Below are 24,992 nucleotides of genomic sequence, written 5' to 3'. Positions count from 1 at the left end.
ACGTTGTTGATAAACTCTAGAAGTTTACAGCCTCAGTCCTGCAACCATAAGGAACTCAATACCGCCGATAACTGTATTAGCTGGAAACAGAACCCTGAGCCTCAGAGGCGGCCAGTGCGCCAGCTGACAGCTCGACTGCAGCGGCAACCCCAAGCAGGGAACCCAGTCAAGCTCTGCTCAGACTTCCAACCCAAAGAAACTGTGAAATAATAGGTAAGTAATAATGTGTATTATTATTATTAACCACTTATTACTTTTCTAAAACAGCAATGCAGATATGAGGTTCTGTTTAAGCCATGATGACATTTTCCTTTTCTAGAACCGTATTGGCCCCTCTACTGTTCCCTTGGCCATATATGCTGTTGGTGTTGCTTTTGTTATTTTTTTATTTTTATTGTTGCTTTACCATCAAATTAATGTTAATGACAATAAGGTATTCAACAGCATTCTGCAGAGCTTAAAACCCCCAAGTCTCCATTGTTTTCTGCACAGCAGTATTTTATTAAATGCAAAAATTCTTCTTAGGAAAGGAGTTGAAAAAGAAAGCGAACTAGAAATAAACACACTCGATGGCACTAAAACTTCCAATTCAAATTGTTTTAAAGCCATCTTAGAGGGAAAGAAAAGTGTACTTTGAAAATGAGGTTTTTGACAGTACTAGATTACACAAAGTGTGCCCAAAATCCTTGCACAAATTTAGCAATGCCCACAGAGAACTAAAACCCACATTATATACAGTAAGGGTCATCTGCCAACATCAGCAATTTGATGAGTTGTGTAGGCATTTCTAGGGAGAGTGGGTGTGCAGCCGTGAACATATTCAAATGTCCTGGCTCTGAAGACAGTGCAACTTAATGAGCATAATCATAGCACACGGCAAAGTGCCTCAACTCAGAAATGTATATGTGACATACAACTCCAAACTCTTAATAGCTTTAAAGACCCATTGCAAACTACAGCTGGTCACCTCTTTTCTGATTCTTCCAGACATATGTAAAGTAGTGCTGGGGTTAGGCATGTGTGCACATGCATATATTATCACCATTTTCCCCACTGCAGTGTATTTGTATAAACTCTTTGTGTTACACCCATTTCCATTAACCTTGCATCTCCCGCTAGCCCAAAGAAGGCCATTTAAAAACAATCCCCCTTATATAAGTACATATAAGTCCACACAAATAACTTGTAATGTTTAATTAAACTAAATTGTTATCAGCAGACATCATCTTTCAACAGCTATGTGTCAGGAGCTTTATCTGCTGAAAATTAACTGTAAGATTGACTTGACTTTTAAAGGCAGTGTGTGAGTTTCTCATTAGTCTTATTATCATTTCTGAATCATAAATATGTAAATGATGAGTTTCACACGGGAGATTTAATTCTACACTCTTATTTCTGATTAGCTGGAAATACACTCTGGCTCTGTCAGATAATTGGTAACACTGCACACCAATAAGGCATTTCCCTACGCTTCATCAGAAGCAGCTGAAATTAAAGAAGGCAGGGCTGTTACGGTTTTGACAGTTTTGTAACACCAACTTGTTAAAGTTTTAACTCAGCCATTAATGTAGTCCATGAATTATTAATACAATTTTTATGTCAAGGTTCTTTTTTAAAGTTGAGATCTAAGACTAAAGTAAAATGTTCTAAGAAAGAGAATGCTTTCATTTATTCATATTTTTAAAAATTCTATCCTAAACAAGAAGCACAAATATAATTTGAGTACAAGGGAAAAAACACCAATTGACCATTTTCTGTAAACCATCTATTCCCTAGCTCATAGTGCCAAAATATTTGTAAATCTGTAACTGTTTGGCACTTAGGTGAACTTTTATTACTTGAACATATAATGTTTTATATTCCATATGTGCAACTCAGTTTTCTCTTTGTTAGTAGGAACTGCGTATGAGGAAAACTCTGTATCAATTTTTCTCTAGTTACCTGATCACCCTAGAAACAAAAGAGTTTCAGTTTACTTCAACCTAGAGAAATCAGAGCAGTTTTCATTCATAAGGAATCCATTTTTCTCCTGACAAAGTAATGTTTATACACCCAACAAGATAATGAACTCCTATGGGAACGAGGTAACTTTCTTTGTACTCTGTCTTCCACACTAATACACAACAAATGTATGCATTCAATTTCTGTTTACTAAACAAATAAATTGCCACTTCAAGAAAAATAATATTAATTTCAAAGCTCACTAGTCAGAATCTCTAGTGGAAACCTAAAAGAATTTTTTTACATCTAACAACTGGCCATATTTAAACCTACTAGACAAATCAGTTAACGGGACTACAATATTTGGATAAGTATCTTATTATTTCTGTTAAAAAAATTAATATCAATATATTCATGAAGATTTGTGCTATACATGAATGATCATAAGGACTTTCAAAAGAATCTGAGTTTTCTTCAGAGTTTTCCTATGGAATGGATCCTTTATTATCACCTTTACTTTATACTGAAAAAAATCAAAGTATAGATCGATCAAAAAAGCATTTCAGTCATTAGAAAGGCCTCCCCAAACCCTCTTCTCAATAGGTAGCATCTGTGTTACAGCTGATATGGCATTCAGGCAACCTCAATTCCCCAGCTGCTTTTCTTGATGTCCACCACTTTCAGAGATGATTTCTACACAGCATTCTTTCAGAGTAGGATCAGTTTTCTATATTGAGTCCAAAACAAATACAATGCCAATTAAAATACTAATATTTTTAAATCAATACATATTTTCCTAGGGTGGATTTATTTTTAAATAAAACTCATACACTTTTAAAAAGGAGAATATGTTTAGAGTTGAATGAAGAACATCTTTGGTACAGGTAAAAAAAAAATCACACAGCCATTTTCATAGACCTTCATTCTGACCTCTATAAATCTAATTCATTCATAGCCCATTTTTCAGCATAAGCAAATTTCCTCTTAAAAAGATAAGTGAGCTATTACATGGAAAACAAGATTTGGTGTGAAATTTAATTCCAATTGTCAGCACACACAATTGAATAGAGTACATGTGCTTAATCCATCTTGTACTCAGGTGCATCCACATATCTATTGATTCCACAGTAAGTTATGAAGCAAAACAATAATAGCAGAAAATGTGCTGAATATTACAAAACTGAGAGATGGCTCAACGTGTAGAATGCTATGTCTAAGATATGCAAATGAATCACATGAGGCCTATACAGAAGGCACCCAAACCAAGTGGTAAAATTGCCACTCGGTAAGTGTGACTGTAGCTCTATTACTGTGAAAGTATAATACTAGATATTCTTGGTAACTAGAAATGGATGCTCACTGATTGAGCTGAGAACTGAGCTCAGGTGCACTATCTTCACATGTGAACTGGCCACAGAGCGTGGGGTAAAATGAGAAAATGGGCTATCAGTTCCCAACTCAGCTATCAGCCATCATGGATGGAACAGTAAGGCAGCCTATGCAGTGTGATGCCGCAGTTACCCACGTGGACCGTGGGCCTACACAGGCTTAGGTTCCATAGGTTCAAATTCTGTCTCCACAGTTCCCTGGGCACAATACCACTAGGATTTGTGTCTTTATTGATAAGACAGGGGAAAAAAAGATCTACTTCATAGGCTGTTAATGCAATTAAGCGAGATAATGTAATGCTTGTGACATAATAAGCATATTCACTGGATTTCATAAGCATTTTTCTTTAATTTCCTTTTCCTGGTTATCCAAGAAATACTTGTAAAACTTCAAAACAAAATTCCAACCCAAATATTTGTACATGTGTATATGTATATATATATATGGATATTTATACATAAAAATTGAAATAAGCCTCACATCTTACCCATCAAAGAAAAGCAGTATTGACAGTTTGGTGTATAGTTTTCCATATTTTTTTTCTCACACTGACAAGTTTAGGCAGTTTACAGTTAGACAGCATTGCTACAAAAGCTAGAAAAGTTATAGAAATTATCAACGTTGGGGTCTGAAGAGGTCCTAATTAGCACTATTCTTCCCATCAAAGGACTGATTCAATAGAGTTATAAGCGATCAGACCAAATCAGACAGAATTCATAAATCAACTTTACTGGTGTGAAAGTTGGAATTGCCTAAACAGTAAACAGTTGTTTATTCTATTTGGCACCCTCTTTCATTGTCCAAAGTCTCTCTGTATGGACAGTACAACATAAGCGCACCACAGCTAAAGTCTATATTGAAGAATGTTGACTAGATATGGGCAATCTTTGACTTCCTCATAAATAAACATGTCTACACCATCATAAGCAGTACTGGATCACCACAGCCCTTCCCATATAGTGGGGCTTAATCTGACAAACTTACAGCAAGGAGGTGCTTATCAGAATGCTCCCTGCTGTCCTGGCTCTTTGAAGAAATGGCTGTGTGAGAAAGGCTATGTATGCATGCCTGACATGTTTCCTTAAACTACCGATTTGGTGACTCACTCACTGTCTACAGGTGGGAATAGGAGCCAGGGCGAAAGCCTAGGAGCATTTCACTGTTGGATGGTTATCAATGTAGAAGAACAAGGTGAGGAAAAGAAGTGGCACCCCCTCCTGAAAAAAGGAATCTGACTTAGAGAAGTCCCTCTGTAAAAGCCTGCAGGAGCCTAAAAGTTGCCTGCCATTACATTTCCTAATGTGACCTAGATCTTACTGTGATTTTATATTAAAGAAATGGAAAATTTGGAAACATAAGCAAAATACAAATTCTTGAGCAACCCGATGACTGTGGCATGTATATTTTCATATATATCCTTCTGGTCTTTTTCAATATATCTAGTTAGATAGGTCGAAAGAAAAGATAAGTGGTAGCTATGTGGTCCTTCTAGTCCTTAAGACACTGGAGGATTTGCCCTTTGGTTGAATACTCGTTTTAATGGGAATTCAAGGAATTTACTGGCATATAACAAGACCCCAGAAAAATGACAATCTGGCCAAGATAGCATGTACAGGATCAAGCACCTGAAATCTATTGCTCAGATTGCTTATTGAGTAATAGTCTCTATGAGATGTGCTTATTACTAGAGAGTGGAAGTTAGCCATGTGTCCCTCAGGAGACCACATAACTATAAGGCATAGAAGCTAAAGGTACCACAGATCTCTTAGCACCCTGAACGAGGTGGTTACCACCCAAACAGCCTAGAATTATGTGTCCATTCGGATCCCAAATGCAAAGTGGATAAAGTGGATGGGACATTCAAAAATCACACAAAGGAATATTTAGATTTCAACTCCACTATGGAATTGTCCTTTGTTTTGGTTTTCTACAGCTGTGTAAAAAAACTGAGCGGTTTAAATCAGCATCATTGACTTGCTCTCTGGACAGGTCAAGAGGAAGCACATCTGTCTTGTGTGGTGCCTGCTGGGGTGGCTCAGCTCAGGCTGAGGGGTTGACAGTCATGTGGTTGATGCTGATGTCTGCAGGAAATGCAGCTGGAGCTGTCATCTTGGCACCCTGCTTCACCACATGATGCTTTCCATGTAGCTTCTTAGCAGCTGAGTCCCAAGAAGAAAGAATAAGGTGGCAGGCTTTCATAGTGCATAGACTCTAAGTCCCAGAACATCAGTCAGTAGTTAGAAGTCCAGCCCAACTCAAAGACAAAGGATGAGTGAGATGTACACAGAGGGAACGGAAGAGTTTCAGGGGCACAGTGAGAATCTTTGGTCTTTAGGTATACAGGGTGTATTGTGTTACCTGCTGCATGTCCTTTATTAATCCCAGTTAGTCCGAGGGAACCAAATCTGTCCTCATGACTTTGGTTGCCAATCCAAAGCCAAGACCATTGCTGTTGGCTGAATAGAGTGGCTGTTGCAATTGGTATATTGACTTTCAACACATTGAGGTCGTCATGTATATGCTGTGTGTATCCTTTATATTCACTTAATATTATATTCTGAGCAATTTTTTCTGTCATCACGTTTCAAAAACATGATGTTTAAGTGCTATTTAGTTTCTGATGAAGTATTCAAATTTCTTGATCATTGTTACTATTGGATATTCTGTGCACACAGATTTTCATAAATACATAAATATCTAAGGTGTTGCTATATAAATATTGGTGCATACCTTGGTTGTATTTCTTAGGCTAAATCCTAGAAGTAGAATATCTGGGTAACATATGTTTAAGGTATATAAGTTAGTTTGACAAAATGTCTTCCAGAAAGGTTTCACATTTTATTTCCTTTTCCAATGGATCTTAGACTTAAAATTCAAAATTCTTGTCTGTACTTGCAAATGCCATCTTATTTGTTTTAGTTTGTGTTTTTCTTGATGCTTTAAATACTGTAGTACTTGTTAAGCACATTTATTCTTTCTAAACATCCTTCATCTTTTTTCAAATATGTCAAGGCTGTCATTTGTTTTTATTTTATTCTAGAAGATAACCTTCTAAATTTTAAGACAGTGATGTACACAACACAAGATTGGTTTACAATACAGCATCTCGCATATCATGGTCCTTTCTGGCCTGTCCTTTCCTTCCCTCTCCTCATAGATAAACACCTACACCTTCTGCAAAACTCAGCTCAGCCATCAACTTACCTGGGCTGCCTTCCCTGACCTGAGTAATGAACTTCTTTCTCTGTGTTCTCATCGCATTTCATGCATGTTATTACAGATTCTTCTTAGCATATCATAACTATTTCTGTCCCTTACCAAACTGAGATTTTTCATTATAATTCAACAAAATGTGGGGGCTTACTTTATGACACATAGTATGCTAAGTACTTGGGTTGCAAAAGTAAAAAATTATTGTTCTTTATTTATAGACAAAATGGATTCCACATCTTTTTTCCTTGTTTCTTTCACAGTGTCTTTCTTGAACATAGAAGTAGTAATTTTAAAATGCTGTTCAATATTGAAGAAATGAATTACCAGGAAAAAAAAAAACCTCATCTCAAGCTATTTTCAGGGAGCTGAGAGAAGGTCTGTTTCTAAAATGGTTAAAAAGAAATGTAGTCAAGCCTGCATTGACTTGGCTTAGCCTATGGAATTTTTTTAATGTTTTTTTCAGTGAGTATTTTTATCTCCTCGAGCATAATTATTAGGCATCACAAACAAGACAAAAATGAAGATTTGCTTTCATCTCCCATTATTTTCATTTAAAAATCACAACGCATCAGGGGACCTTTCTTCCTCTCTTGCTGCTTAGATGCTTCTATTCCCTGCTGCTATTAGTCCCAAGGATAAAAATGTGAAGTTTCTATAAATGACTTTGTCAATTTTATTTAGAAATCCAAAGTTTCAAACTGACACCAAGTCAGGCAACTCCAAATGTTATTGAACTTCACCCTCATCTGTATACCTTCAGGGGAGTTTTCTGCACAAAGAAGAAAAAGTAGCAGCAGAGAATTGTTTTCTAAAGCATAAAGTGATTTCCCTTGCTACTGGTGTCACCAGTGTAATGACAACAATTCCAAAAGAGATATTTGAGTGTTCCATTTTGTTTTTGTTAAATTAGCCCTCAGAAGAGAGAGTTTTTCAATATGTTAGATAAACTTATTTTTCTTTATTGTACCTACTGGGTCATATTACTTATCTTCTGCACAGCCTGCCACAATTTACTAAAGCACCTGAGGATAATTAAAATATCAGGGATGACTATACAGAATGTGATAGAAAACAGATGAAGTAATATTTTCAAATGTGACCATTTCATTAATGGTACTGTATTGTAAGCATGAATAATATGATCAATGTTTTAAAAAGTGGAAAGGAAGGGAAGTAATGATGTACCAAAAAGAAAGACTAAAGGACTTTAAAAGGTGAATTGAAATCATAATAGAAATACAGCTATGAGAAATTTGGAGGCTTTTCGAGAGAGCAGCCCATCTTGGAGTTCTATCAGTTATTGGAGATTCAAAATATGTAGTCAAAACAAGCTTAATGACAGAGGAGAAACTTCACATTGCCTTCTGAAATATTTTAATGTGTTCATGTCTATTTACAATAGTCTCTGAGTCTGCTGAGATTTTAGATTTGAGAGAAAGGCAGAACAAGTAATATCATATCTTAAAATAATTGTGGTCACTCCTCCAGCAGGGTTGCTCAAACTCAGCCTTGAAGTTTATTCTAGCCCTTCTCTCACTTGCATCAGAATGGACTTAATAGATCTTTCCCAGCCAATGGTTTTGGATCTACACATCCAGAATCTGTCATGTGTGATCTGACTCTGACCTTGTCTCTTGGGTCTGTAACTGGATTTCAACAATGTTCCGCGGACACCAACTTCATTTTGTGCCCCAATCTGGATAACTGGTTCTCTGTCATCTGTCTTCTACTTTAGTCCCTATTTTTACCACCTGAGAAATTCCCTAATGCCTTCAGGACTTCACCTCTGCTTTGTTCACGAGTCTCCTAACCAGGGAAGACAGGCAAATCCTGGAGCCTGGTACTTGCTGACACACCAGTTCCTGTCTGGTAGCTTAGGTTATTGTTACCATGGCACGCTGGCTTATTTTGGCTCCCATTAGCCAACCCTGAAGGACGTTACAAGAGTCAGCCAGCTCTGTGAACTCTGCTTCTGCAAGCAGTAGGAGACTGCAGCGGAGGCTGTTCTTCACCACCTTACACAGGGAGTTTTTTATGAGGATCCAGAGGAAGACTTTCTCTTTGAACCTAGAAACATGAATCATTGTACTTTATCTGAAGCAGTAACTTTTGTTTATTGGCTTGTTTGTTTTTATTTTTGGACACCTGAGTTATGTAACTATGTTTTCCACATTTTCATAGACATTAGAAAAATCCAGCATCCACCTCTACCAATTATGCAGAACCGCACAGCCAATATTTGTTTGCAGTAATCTCATCCCGCACTCCCTCTAACAAGTTCATCTCCCCAATGTCCAGAAAGGCTCACCTAATTATTTTTAGTTTGCTTTCATCTTGCTGAATCAAGTGCATTTTTATAAGCTGTTGATAGTCTGGGAGAGAATAAAGGTGGGATAAAAATGTTAAGTACTACAGAAACACTGCTTCCCATTCCAGCCTGCAGTCATGTAATGCCATTTACTTCAAGGAGGAAGCCGCCCACTCCTCACTGTCCTGACATTCTGCTCTGACTGTTGGTTTTGAATCTACACGTAAGTCTGTGTCTCCAGTATCTGCCCTATGATATGGGGAGAATAGTTCTAAGGCCTAAGTCTTTTCAGTCTGCTCTGTGTTGCTGAAGATGGCTTGTAAAAAGCAATGGAGGATAGTCTGATCTTTTTACCTGAGCCTTCTGATATGTCAGCTTCAAAAGCACCCTTTTCACCTTTAACATCTCAGTTCTTAAAACTCTTCAAAGAAGGAATTTCTCCTACCTCCTTCAATAATCCATGTCAATGTACAAGGTATTCCAGGTTTAGGAAATCCTCTTTGTGTCTAACTGAAGCCTTACTGCTTTACATTAAGCATTCTGTTATGACTTAAGGGTGGAATAGAACATCTATTTGTTCTCTTCTCATCATCTCGGCATTAATTATCAACCATAATTTCAGGTCTAAATATTTTAAGAATATTCAACTAATGTATTGTTTAAATGTTAAATATGTCATCAAACATCCATCAGGCCATGCATATGGAGGAAATATATACAGTTAGCTAGTATTATCATTGGCTGTCAGTTATCTCCCATACACTTAAAATATGAATTTATCTAATCTTCTGCAAAACCTTATGAGATGGAAGCTATTATTCCTCTAGTGCAGATGTGGAAACTGAGGCACAGATATTTAGGAATCTTCTAATGGTCACAAACACCTGCAAGTGATGGAACCAGAATCCAAACTCAGAACATCTGATGCCAAATCAATGCACGCCCTACAGCCTCTAATCTCCACGTGGCCAAATGTCCACAATCTTTGTAGAAGTCTCTTTTTTTTTGTTTATTTGTCGTCCTCTAAGTAATCCAAATCTTACTGAAACAATATATAACAATATCTACTATCTACTACAATACAATTTGAGCATTTCGATTTAACAAGTGCTATTATAACCTCGCAATTTTCTATTGTTTTCCATGCAAAGGGAGAGCATTTTAGTTTCAGACTTGAATGAGCTTGCCTAGACTTGACTCTATAATTTTTATCTTGTTTCTATGGACAAAAGGAAAAAAAAAACAATTTCCACATTCTATATATCTGAACTTGAGGACTAACAATAAATAAACGATATTCATCATCCATAAATCAAGAATCTAACTCTATTTTACCTAGAACTGATCAGAACTATCCTGACAACTATCAGCTATCATTGAATCATCTGTACTGATATAATGAGATCATCATATCAATTATCCTCTCACAACTCTTATTTTCAATGTCATTTCTCCAGCATTACAAAATCATGGATCTCAGCCCTTATAATACATTGTCTCATTTATTGCACCTGTGAACTTTATGACCTAGATAAAAACATTAGCCTTATCTTACAGATAAGAAAAATCAAAGCTCAGAAAATTTAAGTAACAGGCTTAAGTTGACTCATTTAGTTCAGATTTGGGATCATAATTTTTTTTGTCAAAGTGTGTTGTCTATCAGGAAAGAGCAAGGTATTATTATAGTGGCCCTATAATCCAAATCCTGTGGCCCAAGTATAATTATTTACAAATGTGCAAAACTTGTCAGAAATTCACAGCATGATTGCCCCTTTGTATCAAAGTTTATTGAAATACATTGCAATCTCTCCTCACCCAACCAATATTGCAAACCAATCAACAAAAAGAAGGATTTTGAAGTATGAACCCTTGGCCACCAGGGGGAGCAAGGCCCAGCGCCTTCCTGAGTCACATTCTGAACTCAGCAGGCCTTGTTTGTTTTACTCTGTTGATGTATGGAAAGGGAGAACCTCTCAGGAAAAGCATAGAGTAAATCTAAGGGGTTTTGTAAATCAAAGGTCAACATCTCTTTGAACTACACCTGGTGGTAAATGTATGTCTTTGAATTATGAAACTTGACCGAAGACTGACAGAATGTGATAAAAAGAAATCAAAGAAATGAAACCGCTCCTTCCTCTATGCTATTTTCAGCACTATAAAAATTTGAAAGTGTCTGGCAGAACAGTTAGCCACAAGGGTTTTTAAGGTATTGATTTCTGGGAGACAATTTTTCTTGAAAGACAGCCTGCATTTTAATGATGACCACTTCCAAAGGTGATCTTGCCAGTCTTCTTGTCAAGTCATGCAGTCATGCAAATTGCATACTGGAAGACGAAAGGCAGATTCAACTTTGGTTATCTTTCTTTCTGGAAGCATTGTTTTTATATCTAAAATTTAACTGAAAGCTATTTCCTTGGAGGTATAGAGCAACTATTGTCCTATTCCTCAGTCAGTTTTGTTTGAATCTTTCCGTTGTCATGCAGATTGTCAGCGTGGTCCACAATTATGAAGAGTCCCTGATTGTAAAATAAAATAATAAAGAGAAAAATCAGTAGAAGAGTGCCTGGGGTGAATTTATAATGCATTTAAAGTGTGAAGCTGTCCATTTAACCCTTAACAATATTCATTTTCTTCACAGTGTGCAAACCTTGTCAGTAGTTTGAAAAGCTATGAATTTAAATAACCTTAAGCAGCCTGAGAAATGAATAATTTGATAGGTATATCTCGCAGATGGTTGAAATGTCTAAAGTTTTTTTTTCTTTTTCCCTGAGAATATGCTGTAGGTTTTCTGCCAAATTTAGGTTGTAAGGAAGGCAAAAAAAATCAAACAATAAATGCTCCATATTTGCAAACTATGAACACTAAGGTAGCATTTAAAGAGAACAGTGTCATTCTCTCCTCTCTTGATCCTTTAGAGGAGTGACCTGAAAAGCAAGAGCTTTTTTTATTTGTTTTTAAGATGTTTTTCTTTTTAGTTAGCCAAAATGAATATTTAATCTAAGATTAAAGTCAGTGCCTCACCGGGGCCTCTCCAGCTTGTCTTTATTGTTTTGTAAAACGTAATGCTTATTTCAATATTAATTCAGATACTGACAACTTGACTAACATACTATGATTGATGTCTCATTGAAGGGACTCTAGTGAGAAACAGAACATCTTTTTCCTTCTGGCTGTTGATGTGTACAAACACACTCCTTATCTTGAGCAAATAACTGAAAAAAATGTTGTTAACCTAGGTCAACACACACCTTTACCAACATACATTTATTAAAAGCCAGTGTCTTTACCAGAAATATGGTCTGGATATAGAGTAGGTATTTCTGATTCTCTAAAAGAGGATCCTGTCATGAGGATGCCTAGGATTGATCTGATTCACTTTCCCAGCCATGGATATGCCAACAGAGGAATATGTGCCCACGGCTCCAAAAATAACTCCCAAACAAACAAAAATAATAATATGGCAGCATTTTTGAAAGGGTCAAGGTTCAGAGAAGACATTTTTAAGTAAGAATCAGGAATATACTAAACCTAAAAATATAAAAAGTGTTTATTAACCCAAAATTATATTGGCCTTCAGAAAGCATGAGAAAAACAGAAATGTTTGAGGAAATTTGTGATAACAAAACTCTAAATTGTAATGGGATAATTACAATTTCTTAAATATTTCAACACCGTGATAATAATACTAACAGCTGAAAATACTGTTTAAATATATTTAAAACATTTTTAAATGTCAAAATGAATTACATGGTTTTATATAAACTCACATTCTAACAATGACACTGGTGCATGAAATAGGTAAGTTATCCAATTAATGGTAGGAATTAGAACACAGATCTTCTAATTCTAAATTCAGTGTCTTTTACTCCACAAAGCTGAAACATATTTGTAAAATTCATTGTAAAAGATATTCAGATTTTTATTTGAAAATGAAGTAAAAATCACTCTATTTTACATGGGAGATAACTATATAATTGGAGGTTGGTTTTCAAATCCTTGTTTGCTTTTATTGTCCTAGTTATCAATATGTCTTTGGTTTAACATTGATGTTACAGAAAATTCTTTTCAGTTGAAATTCGATTTCTTTATAATCTGCAGTGAGTAAGACAACCACAGTTTCTGCAAACTATCTGTTTTTCTGTCAGGAGATAAATACCTTAAGGAACTATTACAGAAGTAATTTCAATCAGAAACTGTTTTTTAGGAAGGTAAAAATTTAGCTCTTATGTGAAGAATTAGCTTTGCAAGAAAATTAATAAAAGGGTTGAAAGTAGAGTTTGGCCAAGGGAGCACCATATAAAAAGTCATGAAGGTATTTTGAAGGGGCAAAGCATGTTTGGGGAACCTAAACAAGGCCAATGAGCTAAAGCCCATATAATAAAGGGGGAAAAACAGAAATTCAACCTGCGCAGTTGACAGGGACCAGATTATATAGACCCTTGTAAGGACAAGTTAAGGATTTTGCTGCTTATGTGTTTTATGCAAGCATGTTACATGGTTCAAGTTACATAGCATGGTTCCAATTTACTAGCTTCATTTTCTACTTGGTTTCTTGAACTTCCTTCTAGACAAACTGATCTACCCACTAACTCTTAAATATATCATTTAATTCCCTATCTTACTTCCATTGCTACCATCAGTTGTCTATTACTGGTTGAGTTTATTCCTCTCAGTCCTTGTCCTACTGCAACAAAGAATTGAAAGGCATAGACACAGAAGTGAAGCCAGTGAAAGTTTAATTTGAACACACTCTGAGGGAGGAGTGGGCCAGAGTCAAGGTGGACAAAGGCTTCGATCCATTAGAGGGGAGGTCTATACATTGCATTCTGGCTAGGAGGCCCCTTTTGATTGACAAGGTTGGGTTATTTGATTGACAGGTCCACCTGTACAGCCATCCTTCTCAGTGTGCATGTCCTTTCCTATGATGAGACGTATTTTGGGCAGTTCTGAATTTTGTTCGATTGCGCCCACATTGGGATCAGGTTGGGACAAGTTTGGCCTGGTCCTGATAGGCAAAGAAGTTATTTCCTGAGGGAGGAAAACACTTCTTCTCCTCTCTTAGGTTCATTCCCTGGGCTCTGAAAACTGAATTAACAAAAGATAGACTAACAGGAGAAAAAAGAGTTATTTCATGTGCATATGAGGGCCTCAAAGAAATAAAATGAAAAACCCCAAAGAGGAATCAGACCTGAAGGTTTATAGGACATTTTTGACAAAGGACAATAAATTTCATGAGGAAGTGGAAAGAAAAAGGGTTTTGAACTTCTGGGGGTGGTAAATTGTGGGAAGGTAATATATGGGGGCAACTAGCAGAAGATACTGGTTACTTAGTAAAAGTCTGTGCAGGCCCATTTCAGGGCTGAGCTTTCCATTTTCTCATGGCAATAAAACTCTCCATGAGAGAGGATTTATCCTCATTTCTCAGAAGTTTCTGCTCTTAAGCAGATACGGGAAGGTCTGAGAAGTCTTCTCCGTGCATCTGTTGATTCTCAATGACCTTCAGCTCAAAATAATCCATATGCGGAAGAAGTGTTTTGAGGGTGGCATATTATAATCTCCAATACCACTTTGAATAACTGTATGATAGCATATTCATGCTGTACTTTCCCCTGGACTCTAAGTCTTTATAAACAGAAAATTCTCTACTTCTCATTAAAAGAGTCTAGGAAAGACTCAAAGGAAACCTAGGAAATGGATCAAGATTGATGCCTAGGGTACACACAATCCAAAATTCTTAACAATTATTTAAAATTAATAAATACTTGGTGCTGAGAAACACAATACTATTGGTGGGCCTAGGATGTTAGGAATTCCTAAAAGATAGAAAGGTGTGCATCAAATTTCTGAAATACCTATAGCCCAAAACATACAAGTGTTTTATAGTTCTGGAGGGGTGGAAACATTCAGTAACTAATTCTGAACTCAGAAGGAATGGATTAAAGGTATAATCAGAATCTCTGGGAAATGTTCAAGTTGATAATTTGAGAAATAGCACTTAGAACAGCTTAGAAGTTTGGTCTTTCAAGAAGTAGGCAGCAGAAACATTTACCTGTAAGTATGAAAAATTGTACCCAAGAAACAGGGCAGTGCTCCTAGGAGATAGTTTATTCCTTATGGAAGCTTTCCAAAAGAATTACTAATGGATGTACTTGTGCAAAATAACTAATTTTATGTAAATTCTTCAGGGTCAGGTATATCACATTAACTACTGTCTACTCATCAATTATAAATTACCCAATAAACTAATTCAACAGTGAGTTTCAGGTGCTCAGTACAGAAGCATTTATCTTGAATCCAATACTCCTACAAGTTCTCAACTTGGTGTAACATGTAGGATACCACCAAGCGCCCAGTTTTCATGTGTTCCTAATGACAGAGTAAAGTTCATAAACCACCTTTAAAATTTACTGTTTCAGAACTTGGTTATTAGATCATTAGCAGCATCGATCTAGTTGTTATACATACAATACATATGATGGCACAATACATATCAATTTAAAGCACATATGAAATATTTCTAAATATTTACAATATGCTAAGTCATATTTCAGTGAAAAATTCCAATGAATTGAAATTGTACAGAAAATGTCTTTTGACTTATGTTAAAGTCAATGTAAATAGAAAAACAGAAGATGACCATATGTTAGAAGTTAGAAATGACATATATAAATAATCTAAGGTCAGACTGGTAATTAAAATGAAAATTAGGAAATACCTTCAATAAATGAAAATCAAGATGCATATAAGTCTATGTTTAGAAGGAAATTATAGTCTTAAATCCACATAATAAAAAATAGAAAAGGCAGGGCAAATAAGCTAAGCACCCAAATCAAGAAGTTAGAATATAAAGCAAACCAAAACAAAGAAATTAGGAAGAAGGAAACATTAAAGATAAAAATGCAGGTAAAGGAAGTATATAATACAACAATCATCAAATCAAATATTGGGTATTTGAAAAACCTAATAAAATGGATGTCCTCCTAGAACAAAAATAAAGGCACAAAAGATGATACTGAGAATTTTAAAAGGACATTACTGAAAATACTGTATCTATTAAAACTAATATTCTATAAGTAATTTAACTGCAATAAATTTTTAAATACAGATTTTTAAGGATGTATTCTTAGGAATGAGAATGAACAAAACTGACACTCAAAGATATATTAAATCTGGACAGTCTTACAACAATTAAATAAATTACTTTTCTTTAAAATATTTGCATATAAATGATGTTAAAGCACAGGTGACTATTATAGGAATCTTCTATCAGCTTTTAAATTCCGAGTCTGGTAGTATCAAAATATCTGCCATATCAGAGTCCTGTTCTGTTGCTTGATAAGACATCTGATAAAAAGTCAGTACATTTTTATAAAAAAGATAATGCATAAAAATTAAGAATAGAAAGGAATTTCTTTAATGAGGGCATTAAAATCTATGAAAAAGTCTATACCACACATTACAAAATCTACAACAAAAATCTATGCTGTATATATTTGGTTGGAAGTACTGAATGTTTTCTCTTTCAGATAAGGAACGAAGCACGGGGCCTAGAACCCCTGTTCCTCTTCATCGCTGGGCTTAGGTCCCAGCAAGGCAGTCAGGCAAAGCAAACAAGCATGAACATTCGGCACAAGGATCCGAGCAGGGAGAAATGAAACTTCTTATTTGCAGAATCCAAAAGAATCCACAACATGTGACTAACGTGAATTATTAACAAGTTTGCTCAGCACAATTTATCTGATATACCACTAACAAAAAAGAAATAACATTGTAAAACAGAAACCTTCAAACCTAGCATCAAAATTATTAAATATCCAGGAATGATTCTAACAGAGGATCATATCTATGTAGAAAACTATAAAGCTTTTGATAATGAAAATTAAAGAACTAAATAAATAAAGTTATATTACATGTTAGTTGATTAAAAACAATATTGTAACGACACCAATTCTTCTCAAACTGATCTTCGGAGGACTCAGCATGTATTTGGTGACACTTTACAAGATACTTCAAGAGTTTAATAGAGAAGAGCTGGCGATATTGTTTGGAGGACTTTCACTCTGTTCTTTTTCCTACAATCTTATTGACTGACTCTGCGTGATGGGGGCAATTTAATTCTGTGAGTTTTCCTTAAGCTTCAGATTTTTTCATTGTCATCCAGAACAGACTACATGCTTTGGACAGGAAGACTGCACTGCTCCCAAGAAGCCATTTCCAAATTACTCCTAATAAGCTAAGGAGTACACACCTACCCTTTGGCTATATCTGTCTCTCTCCAACTTGAAGGAGATTGGTTTGATTTTCCTGGGTTTAGTGGACTCACTTTTCCCCAGCTGTGTCTGTGAAGCATAAAGAGCATTCTCACCAAACTACAAAAATAAATTTCTACAGATATTTGGATACCATTTCCTTTTTTCTTATAAGCAAAACTTTTCAAAGATTTTGGGATAAAATTGTAACCTACCTTTTGCTTGTAAGTATTAATATTCTTTCCTAGTTCTAATTTACTTTAGTTTAGACTTCTAAGTCAGAAGGAGAATTTCAGATCTGCTTTCTTGTAGTTTACATCCAAAGTGCAGCTTTGAAATTTTAACTCTGGAAATTTTAGCATTGCTTTCTCATTATTTCAATGTGATACTCTTCCAAGCATACACCCAGTAAATAACAGTTGTATAACCAGATGATATGAAATACTGTTACTCAAAATGAATAACTGAAACATAGTTTCTTCTTTGAGTAATTTTGAATCATTACTGTGACTAATTAAGTCTATCCTTCAGCACTTAACACCCCAGTGGAGAGAAGAAAGAGGTAAGAAGGAAAAGACAGAAAGATACAGGTTGAGGAAAACAGATGGACAATGGAGAGAGGAACAGCATGGAATGAATGAGAGAGAAAGAGAGAGAGAAGCCACAATCATTTAGACTAGAAAGATGTCATTTTTCATATAATTTTATTTCAAAACCAATGTTCAGAGAGAGTAATAATACAGTTATTTTATATGGGAAGGGCTTCTCTACTTTATTTCACAACTGAATACTTGAAATTCAGCTGTGATTATCATGATTAAAAAGTTATTCTGGGGGCGGAGCCAAGATGGCGGCGTGAGTAGAGCAGTGGAAATCTCCTCCCAAAAACACATAGAGCTATGAAAATATAACAAAGAAAAATCTTCCTAAAATAGAGACCACAGGACACAGGACAACATCCAGACTACATCCACACCTGCAAGAACCCAGCGCCTTGTGAAGGGGGTAAGATACAAGCCCCAGCCCGGCGGGACCCGAGCGCCCCTCCCCCCGGCTCCCGGCGGGTGGAGAGAAACCGGAGCGGTTTTTTTTTTTTTTTGGCGAGCGCTTTTTGGAAGCCTTAGAGGGACGGGCCCCCGTTGCTGGGGAGGCAGGGTGGCGGGACCGGTGAGGAGGTGCCTGGGAACGGCGCCGGGGGACAAAGAATATCCTGCGTTTCTCCCTGCGAGACCTGGGGGCGGGTGCCTGAGACCGGTGCCTGAGGACGGAGGAGGTCGCGCGTTTTTCCCCTTTTTTTTTTTTTTCTCTTTTTGGCGAGCGCTTTTTGGAAGCCTTGAAGGGACGGGGACCCCAGTGCTAGGGAGGCACGGTGGCGGGACTGGTGAGCGGGTGGCTGGGACTGGCGCCTGAGGACAAAGAATATCCCCCGTTTTTCCCTGCGGGACCGGTGGGCAGGTGCCTGAGACCGGCACTTGAGAACAGAGGAAATCGCGCGTTTTTCCCCTTTTTTTTTTCTCTTTTCTGTGAGTGCTTTTTGGAAGCCTAAAAGGGACAGGGACCCCGGTGCTAGGGAGGCAGGGTGGCGGGACCGGTGAGCGGGTGCCTGGGACCGGCACCTGAGGACAAAGAATATCCCGCATTTTTCCCTGTGGGACCGGTGGGTGGGTACCTGAGACCAGCACCTGAGGACGGAAGAAATCGCGCGTTTTTCCCCTTTTTTTTCTCTCTTTTTGCCGAGTGCTTTTTGGAAGCCTTGAAGGGACAGGGACCCCGGTGCTAGGGAGGCAGGGCGGCGGGACTGGTGAGCGGGTGCGTGGGACCAGTGCCTGAGGACAAAGAATATTGAGCGTTCCTTCCCTGAGGGACCGGTGGGTGGGTGCTTTTTGGAAGCCTTGAAAGGACAGGGACCCTGGTGCTAGGGAGACAGGGCAGCAGGACCAGTGAGCGGGTGCCTGGGACCGGCACCTGAGGACAAAAAAAAAAAAAAAAAAAAATTGCTTGTTTTTCCCCTTTTTTTCCTTTTTTTTTTTTTTCTTTTCTCTTTCTTTCTGTTCCCTCTCTCATTGTTGCTGCTGTTGTTTTGGTTTGGAGAGTGCTTTTTGGAAATCTTAAAGGGGCAGGACAGGTCACTTAGACCAGAAGCAGGGAATCTGGGGATCTCTGGGCACTCTAACCCCCTGGGCAGCAGGGAGCAGAGGCCCCTTACGGAGATAAATAGTCTCCTGGCTGCTCCCCCTCCAACGGGGCTCCACCATTTTGGAGGAACAGCCCCAGCCAGGCCAAGCCCACAGCAACAGCGGAGATAAACCCCAAAGCAACTGGGCAGGAAGCAGAAGCCCTGTCTGCGCGCAGTTGCCCAGCACAAGCCACTAGAGGTCGCTATTCTCCCAGGAAAAGGCTACAAACCAACAAGAAGGGAAGCTCTTCCAGCGGTCACTTGTACCAGCTCTGCAAACTATCTCTATCACCATGAAAAGGCAAAACTACAGGCAGACAAAGATCACAGAGACAACACCTGAGAAGGAGACAGACCTAACTAGTCTTCCTGAAAAAGAATTCAAAATAAAAATCATGAACATGCTGACAGAGATGCAGAGAAAAATGCAAGAGCAATGGGATGAGATGCAGAGAAAAATGCAAGAGCAGTGGGATGAGATGCAGAGAAAAATGCAAGAGCAGTGGGATGAAGTCCGGAAGGAGATCACAGATGTCAGGAAAGAGATCACAGAAGTGAAACAATCCCTGGAAGGATTTATAAGCAGAATGGATAAGATGCAAGAGGCCATTGAAGGAATAGAAGCCAGAGAACAGGAACGTATAGAAGCTGACATAGAGAGAGATAAAAGGATCTCCAGGAATGAAACAACACTAAGAGAAATATGTGACCAATACAAAAGGAAAAACATTCATATTATAGGGATACCAGAAGAGGAAGAAAGAGGAAAAGGGATAGAAAGTGTCTTTGAAGAAATAATTGCTGAAAACTTCCCCAAACTGGGGGAGGAAATAATCGAACAGACCATGGAATTATACAGAACCCCCAACAGAAAGGATCCAAGGAGGACAACACCAAGACACATAATAATTAAAATGGCAAAGATCAAGGACAAGGAAAGAGTTTTAAAGGCAGCTAGAGAGAAAAAGGTCACCTATAAAGGAAAACCAATCAGGCTAACATCAGACTTCTCAACAGAAACCCTACAGGCCAGAAGAGAATGGCATGATATACTTAATGCAATGAAACAGAAGGGCCTTGAACCAAGGATACTGTATCCAGCACGACTATCATTTAAATATGATGGTGGGATCAAACAATTCCCAGACAAGCAAAAGCTGAGGGAATTTGCTTCCCACAAACCACCTCTACAGGGCATCCTACAGGGACTGCTCTAGATGGGAGCACCCCTAAAAAGAGCACAGAACAAAACACACAACATATGAAGAATGGAGGAGGAGGAATAAGAAGGGAGAGAAGAAAAGACTCTCCAGACAGTGTATATAACAGCTCAATAAGCGAGCTAAGTTAGGCAGTAAGATACTAAAGAAGCTAACCTTGAACCTTTGGTAACCACGAATCTAAAGCCTGCAATGGCAATAAGTACATATCTTTCAATAGTCACCCTAAATGTAAATGGACTTAATGCACCAATCAAAAGACATAGAGTAATAGAATGGATAAAAAAGCAAGACCCATCTATATGCTGCTTACAAGAAACTCACCTTAAACCCAAAGATAAGCATAGACTAAAAGTCAAGGGATGGAAAAACATATTTCAGGCAAACAACAGTGAGAAGAAAGCAGGGGTTGCAGTACTAATATCAGACAAAATAGACTTCAAAACAAAGAAAGTAACAAGAGATAAAGAAGGCCACTACATAATGATAAAGGGCTTAGTCCAACAAGAGGATATAACCATTCTAAATATATATGCACCCAATACAGGAGCACCAGCATATGTGAAGCAAATACTAACAGAACTAAAGAGGGAAATAGACTGCAATGCATTCATTGTAGGAGACTTCAACACACCACTCACCCCAAAGGATAGATCCACCGGGCAGAAAATAAGTAAAGACACACAGGCACTGAACAACACACTAGAACAGATGGACCTAATAGACATCTATAGAACTTTACATCCAAAAGCAACAGGATATACATTCTTCTCAAGTGCACATGGAACATTCTCCAGAATAGACCACATACTAGCACACAAAAAGAGCCTCAGTAAATTCCACAATATTGAAATTCTACCAACCAATTTTTCAGACCACAAAGGTATGAAAGTAGAAATAAATTCTACAAAGAAAACAAAAAGGCTCACAAACACATGGAGGCTTAACAACATGCTACTAAATAATCAATGGATCAATGAACAAATCAAAATAGAGATCAAGGAATATATAGAAACAAATGACAACAACAACACTAAGCCCCAACTTCTGTGGGATGCAGCGAAAGCAGTCTTAAGAGGAAAGTATATAGCAATCCAGGCACACTTGAAGAAGGAAGAACAATCCCAAATGAATAGTCTAACATCACAATTATTAAAACTGGAAAAAGAAGAACAAATGAGGCCTAAAGTCAGCAGAAGGAGGGACATAATAAAGATCAGAGAAGAAATAAACAAAATTGAGAAGAATAAAACAATAGCAAAAATCAACGAAACCAAGAGCTGGTTCTTTGAGAAAATAAACAAAATAGATAAGCCTCTAGCCCAACTTATTAAGAGAAAAAGAGAGTCAACACAAATCAACATAATCAGAAATGAGAATGGAAAAATCACGACAGACTCCACAGAAATACAAAGAATTATTAAAGACTACTATGAAAACCTATATGCCAACAAGCTGGAAAACCTAGAAGAAATGGACAACTTCCTAGAAAAATACAACCTTCCAAGACTGACCAAGGAAGAAACACAAAAGTTAAACAAACCAATTACAAGCAAAGAAATTGAAACAGTAATCAAAAAACTACCCAAGAACAAAACCCCGGGGCCGGACGGATTTACCTCGGAATTTTATCAGACACGCAGAGAAGACATAATACCCATTCTCCTTAAAGTGTTCCACAAAATAGAAGAAGAGGGAATACTCCCAAACTCATTCTATGAAGCCAACATCACCCTAATACCAAAACCAGGAAAAGACCCCACCAAAAAAGAAAATTACAGACCAATATCCCTGATGAATGTAGATGCAAAAATACTCAATAAAATATTAGCAAACAGAATTCAACAGTATATCAAAAGGATCATACACCATGACCAAGTGGGGTTCATCCCAGGGATGCAAGGATGGTACAACATTCGAAAATCCATCAACATCATCCACCACATCAACAAAAAGAAAGACAAAAACCACATGATCATCTCCATAGATGCTGAAAAAGCATTTGACAAAATTCAACATCCATTCATGATAAAAACTCTCAGCAAAATGGGAATAGAGGGCAAGTACCTCAACATAATAAAGGCCATATATGATAAACCCACAGCCAGCATTATACTGAACAGCGAGAAGCTGAAAGCATTTCCACTGAGATCGGGAACCAGACAGGGATGCCCACTCTCCCCACTGTTATTTAACATAGTACTGGAGGTCCTAGCCACGGCAATCAGACAAAACAAAGAAATACAAGGAATCCAGATTGGTAAAGAAGAAGTTAAACTGTCACTATTTGCAGATGATATGATACTGTACATAAAAAACCCTAAAGACTCCACTCCAAAACTACTAGAACTGATATCGGAATACAGCAAAGTTGCAGGATACAAAATCAACACACAGAAATCTGTAGCTTTCCTATACACTAACAACGAATCAATAGAAAGAGAAATCAGGAAAACAATTCCATTCACCATTGCATCAAAAAGAATAAAATACCTAGGAATAAACCTAACCAAGGAAGTGAAAGACTTATACTCTGAAAACTACAAGTCACTCTTAAGAGAAATTAAAGGGGACACTAATAAATGGAAACTCATCCCATGCTCATGGCTAGGAAGAATTAATATCGTCAAAATGGCCATCCTGCCGAAAGCAATATACAAATTTGATGCAATCCCTCTCAAATTACCAGCAACATTCTTCAATGAATTGGAACAAATAATTCAAAAATTCATATGGAAACACCAAAGACCCCGAATAGCCAAAGCAATCCTGAAAAAGAAGAATAAAGTAGGGGGGATCTCACTCCCCAACTTCAAGCTCTACTACAAAGCCATAGTAATCAAGACAATTTGGTACTGGCACAAGAACAGAGCCACAGACCAGTGGAACAGATTAGAGACCCCAGAAATTAACCCAAACATATATGGTCAATTAATATTTGATAAAGGAGCCATGGACATACAATGGCAAAATGACAGTCTCTTCAACAGATGGTGCTGGCAAAACTGGACAGCTACATGTAGGAGAATGAAACTGGACCATTGTCTAACCCCATATACAAAGGTAAACTCAAAATGGATCAAAGACCTGAATGTAAGTCACGAAACCATTAAACTCTTGGAAAAAAACATAGGCAAAAACCTCTTAGACATAAACATGAGTGATCTCTTCTTGAACATATCTCCCCGGGCAAGGAAAACAACAGCAAAAATGAGCAAGTGGGACTACATTAAGCTGAAAAGCTTCTGTACAGCGAAAGACACCATCAATAGAACAAAAAGGAACCCTACAGTATGGGAGAATATATTTGAAAATGACAGATCTGATAAAGGCTTGACGTCCAGAATATATAAAGAGCTCACACGCCTCAACAAACAAAAAACAAATAACCCAATTAAAAAATGGGCAGAGGAACTGAACAGACAGTTCTCCAAAAAAGAAATACAGATGGCCAACAGACACATGAAAAGATGCTCCACATCGCTAATTATCAGAGAAATGCAAATTAAAACTACAATGAGGTATCACCTCACACCAGTAAGGATAGCTGCCATCCAAAAGACAAACAACAACAAATGTTGGCGAGGCTGTGGAGAAAGGGGAACCCTCCTACACTGCTGGTGGGAATGTAAATTAGTTCAACCATTGTGGAAAGCAGTATGGAGGTGCATCAAAATGCTCAAAACAGACCTACCATTTGACCCAGGAATTCCACTCCTAGGAATTTACCCTAAGAACGCAGCAATCAAGTTTGAGAAAGACAGATGCACTCCTATGTTTATCGCAGCACTATTTACAATAGCCAAGAATTGGAAGCAACCTAAATGTCCATCTGTAGATGAATGGATAAAGAAGATGTGGTACATATACACAATGGAATACTACTCAGCCATAAGAAGTGGAAAAATCCAACCATTTGCAGCAACATGGATGGAGCTGGAGAGTATTATGCTCAGTGAAATAAGCCAAGCGGAGAAAGAGAAATACCAAATGATTTCACTCATCTGAGGAGTATAGGAACAAAGGAAAAACTGAAGGAACAAAACAGCAGCAGAATTACAGAACCCAAAAATGGACTAACAGGTACCAAAGGGAAAGGAACTGGGGAGGATGGGTGTGCAGGGAGGGATAACGGGGGGGAAGAAGAAGGGGGGTATTAAGATTAGCATGCATGGGGGGGAGGGAGAAAGGGGAGGGTGGGCTGTACAACACAGAGAGGACAAGTAGTGACTCTACCACATTTTGCTAAGCTGATGGACAGTAACCGTAATGTGGTTGTTAGGGGGGACCTGATATAGGGGAGAGCATAGTAAACATAGTATTCTTCAGGTAAGTGTAGATTAAAAATTTAAAAAAAAAAAAGAAAGAAAGAAAGAAAAGGGGGATTACTCCTTAACAGGATAAAACTATTGGTAAATCAAAGATCAACGCATGCTTTAAATATCCTTAATGTTGATCACTTAAAGGGTGTCAGATGATCAGCTATGGAGGTACTC

At 37.6% G+C, this 24,992-nt stretch overlaps 1 long non-coding RNA gene across 2 annotated transcripts in view; it reads left to right on the top strand.

Annotated features, from left to right (window-relative positions):
* The window catches only part of LOC108396155 (uncharacterized), a 69,067-nt gene that overhangs the window by 27,712 nt on the left and 16,363 nt on the right, over positions 1-24,992 (top strand). Inside the window, exon 7 of one of the 2 annotated variants that reach the window (XR_001852876.3) lies at positions 16,378-17,251. The exons of the other annotated variant lie outside the window; for it this stretch is intronic. This is a non-coding gene — a long non-coding RNA (uncharacterized lncRNA). Of the gene's footprint in view, positions 1-16,377; positions 17,252-24,992 lie in introns of those variants that run through there. 2 annotated transcript variants of the gene reach the window in all.

Source organism: Manis javanica, chromosome 2, assembly GCF_040802235.1.
Source record: "Manis javanica isolate MJ-LG chromosome 2, MJ_LKY, whole genome shotgun sequence".
Lineage (NCBI taxonomy): Eukaryota > Metazoa > Chordata > Mammalia > Pholidota > Manidae > Manis > Manis javanica.
Note: the sequence above shows the minus strand (reverse complement) of the source record. Positions and strands in the feature narration are given on the sequence as shown.